The 4,058-nt window shown below is 36.3% G+C and overlaps 1 non-coding gene across 1 annotated transcript; it reads left to right on the top strand.

The window, feature by feature from the left end:
- The first annotated feature begins 213 nt into the window (after nt 1–213).
- Trnam-cau lies at nt 214–285 on the top strand. The gene has a single exon. It is a non-coding gene; the product is annotated as a tRNA-Met (tRNA).
- The last annotated feature ends 3,773 nt before the right edge of the window (nt 286–4,058 follow it).

The following is a 4,058-nucleotide window of genomic DNA, read 5'->3' as shown; positions in this document are numbered from 1 at the left end:
GATAGAAGAACTATTCGGGTCTCTAAACCCTTTATTTTTGACGCAAGTATTTATTTGCAATTATAACACGTATCTATTCGATTTTCTAAACTCCAGACTCTTAGTTAACTTACCCCATCTTCGGAGTAAGTTGGCTAGGCGATAATTAATGTAAATAAAGAAATTATAAATTTAAATAAAATTTAAATATAGCCGGGGGCGCCACCCGGGGGCGGGCGAGTGGTCTAGTGGTAAGGACGTTAGCCGCATAAGCTGAAGACCCGGGTTCGATTCTCGGCTCAGCCACCAGTGGCCCCTGGTGGGCCCTGTCGTTTTTTCTTTCGTGTATGATATCTATTTAAATTTATAATTAATATAGTAGTGTGAACTAGTGTGACTACTTGAAAAAAAAAAAACAAATCGAAAAATATTCAATAAAATAATTTGATTTGTTCCCTAATTGTAATGTAAATACAGAAAATTAATAATTTACAATAAAACAAAGTGTACGTAATGTTAGTAGCTTTTATCGAATTACAAGACACACAAACTTCAATCAAATGAATTTAAGTGATACCATACGGGACCGCTAGTCTAAAATGGGTATATCTGTTATAATCATAGTACCAGGTAAGGTACAGAGAGGCAAATCTTGACTGGGGGAAAATTGTAACTGATCCATTTTATATTATGATAAAAAAAATCTGTTTATTTCTAAGAAACGTTTATTTATTACATACATGATGATGAGTTCTACATAGATCCACTGCACACGCCTACCATATATAAGCGGGCCGGCTTTTGAGTCTCACGCGTTCGAATTCAGAAAATTCTTATTTTCAACCGGTATTTTAGTGACAAAATCCCGTATCGCCCCCAGTGGACACTCTAATTAATAATTCAAGCATTGTAAAACATGAAAAAAATGGACCAGTTACATTTGCCCCCAGTCGAGATTTGCCCCGCTGTAGCTTACATTAAAAAATCATAACAATAAGCGCATGATTGCATAATTAATTAATTATACAAGCTATTACTTCTTCTTCCTGCCAAGTTCCATCCCTGCCATATTTATTGTTAATAATAAGCAATTATCATCTTTTTTTTTAATATTACAGCAATTTATTGTTGTGATTAGCAATATTCATTTCAAAATTAAATTCCATGAATTTGGACATACGACGTAACACGGGTACACGGACGTTCATTACATGGACCCTAATTCGGATCCGTGTAACAATGAAGGGACCGCAAACTCAACGTTCTTTCTAAGAATGAAAAGAGATTAAATCGCGTATAATTAATTTACTTATAAATATATCCTGATGTTTTCCGACGACGACATTAAAAGCTAGTTTTATTTCATGAGTAATAAATAACTATCGTCCTAACCGAAGACAATATAATTATAATCTAATGTAAGTCTATGTTGATTGGTCTTCGCGTAGTATCTGAGGTGCCAGTGAGTTGAGGTGGTGTCCAGCCAGAAGTTAAATTTCTGAAATGTTGCATTTGCAAAAAAAAAAGTATTTGCAGCATGTTGTGTTAAATAGACGAATTTGCATACCTAAAGATGAATTTTCTTAAATTTCAATTGGCATGAAGTGGAATTTGCAGCTTGTTGAATTTGCAAAAAAAACTTAATTTTTCCCACTTCGTTACCATTTTTCAAACACTTTGTGCTGCGGTTACAAAGTGAAAAGTATGCGAAATAATAGAAAATTTCGGGACCATTTTTTTATTTCTTGTTTTTTGCCCCAGATCGAAAGGGCTCGTGATTCTGAGTAGGAAAACCATAAATTTTACCTACCTTAGAAAAAATATTTTTGGTGATTATTCTCGCGAAAATGCCAAATGTTAATAATGTACCTACTATTTCAGTTCTTACATGTATGGTGTTTTTCAGAACAAGTTCGCATACCAGGCTATTTCTGTCAGGTCGAAATTTCAAAGGGTCATATGTAGGGTAGGCACTGAAAAACATCGTACGATACACGTGCGAAGAAGAAATCCTAAACAAGCTGTCAAAAATTCGACACGAGTTTCTGCACTTGTATCGTAATGTAGGTACTATATACCATTCAGAAATAAAACATAAGGGACAACTGTTCGAGAAACATGAACATTTTGAATTAAAATTTTATTAAGTCTGATAAAAATATGTAAAGTAAATAAATGAGTTGGCCGTGGCGTCAGTAGCTACTCAGTTGCTTTTGGCAACTCTAGTTACTAGCTGTCACCTTTAATTTGACAATAGAGTCCATTGATCATTTTAGAACAATTGAGTGAGACTCAATTTCATATTAATTCCGTATCAGCAAAAAGTTCAGAAAATTAATTTTGACAGTTATTAAAATGAAGTGTTTTTTTCTTGCAAAATCTGTAAATTACGCCAATTTTCATTAATTTCAAATCTAGAGGTTTCCTTAGACCGTTTCCGTATAGCATCACCTGTATTCGCATAGTGGCATAGCAAGATCTGGTAGCTGCTGCACCACGGGTGTGAAAAATAGAACTAAAAAATGGTGAAGAGGCCGGCTGTGCAATTCCCATTAAGTTTGTACAGTGGATCACGTCTCCGATTTGGATAAAAATTGGTAGGCTGATAGAGTCCATGATGCTGAGCAAGAACCTTCCTTTGTTGTTACCAGATTTCTATGCATTTTCGGTAACAAAAAAGGAAAGTTTCATACAGTCAATCTAGGACATTTTGGGAAACCTAGTGAATCTTGCTCAGCATCATGGACTATCAGCCTACCAATTTTTATCCAAATCAGAGACGTGATCCAAATCAGGAATTGCGGGGCTAGTGACTCGCTGTAGGTACGTAGTGCGTTTTCACATTATCCAATCTGACATCGGATATATGTAGGAAAGAAGTACAAGGAAAAATTTAAAGATGACGGCGTAAATATATGGGATATCGGTCCTACATGTGATATCGGATAGGATAATGTGAAAACGCACTTACCTACATCACGGGGCTAGCAGTGTTGCAGAACGTATGGTATATTCCAAAGGGTAAGTAAAGTAAGTATTGCAAAACAATAAAAAAAATACAACGCGATTTAGATACCTAGGTAGCAAGGAAATGTTATTTGTAAGAGGGGTTAAATAAACTACTTAAACCTATACCCAAGAATAAATCGTTAATATAGATATTATAGCTGTCTCTATAAATCTCCTAAGGCGCATAATATGGAGTGTAGAAAAAACTCCATAAGCTATAGTAACGTATAGTAGCTTTGATATAAACATTAAGAACCATTCGTTTTGTTATTTGACATTGGGCGAATGAATTGAATACAATATTAGTTACAACGCCATCTGTGAACCGTGAAATTGTCAATGTCATTTTGCCGAAATATTTTTCTTTGGCTGACTGCCGATAGTTGTAGTTTACATTTATGAAGCTAGATGGAGCTTTAGCTGGGCTATTGCTCCGCGGAACGCATTTCGGCGCTTCTATGTGTGCGTGCTTGCGGGGGCTGAGGTAATTGACAAGCGTGGCCTATGAGCTGTCAGTCGCTCCTTTAGTAGCCCCTTAAGCCCGTCCACGCTAAGATTCAACTGATTTCGCATTACCTATTTTATCAAAGTACTTGACATGAAAAACTCAAAGTGCTCCGATATCACAACACACTTTACTATGTTCTATGCAAATGACGGTTAAGGTAAATACAGGAAAAAGTACGCAGAAACCAAACACGTATTTATTTGGCATTTTCGATTAAAATTGTTAAAGAGCAAAAAATTACAAATACGTACGTAAATAGCTCACGTTTCGTCAAAGCTAAACACCGTAACATGAAAGTGATGAATCTCACTGCAGTAAAAGCCGTGTTTCGAACATGTGTGCGTAGCCGAATCCACAAACGCTCACGATAATATCTCTTTCGTAGCTATCTATCTCTATCGCTCTTGCGTATTGGCGCGACAGAGCCAGACTACATTTCTGCGGCGTTTCGGTGGCGTTTCGCGTCGCAGAAATACCATTCGGCTACGGGGCCAGAGCATCAAAGTGAAAAGAAAACGTTATAATAGCAACATCGGGTTTCTTGGTAAACCTTTACTATGGG

This window comes from Leguminivora glycinivorella, chromosome 15 (genome assembly GCF_023078275.1).
Source record: "Leguminivora glycinivorella isolate SPB_JAAS2020 chromosome 15, LegGlyc_1.1, whole genome shotgun sequence".
Classification (NCBI taxonomy): domain Eukaryota; kingdom Metazoa; phylum Arthropoda; class Insecta; order Lepidoptera; family Tortricidae; genus Leguminivora; species Leguminivora glycinivorella.
Note: the sequence above shows the minus strand (reverse complement) of the source record. Positions and strands in the feature narration are given on the sequence as shown.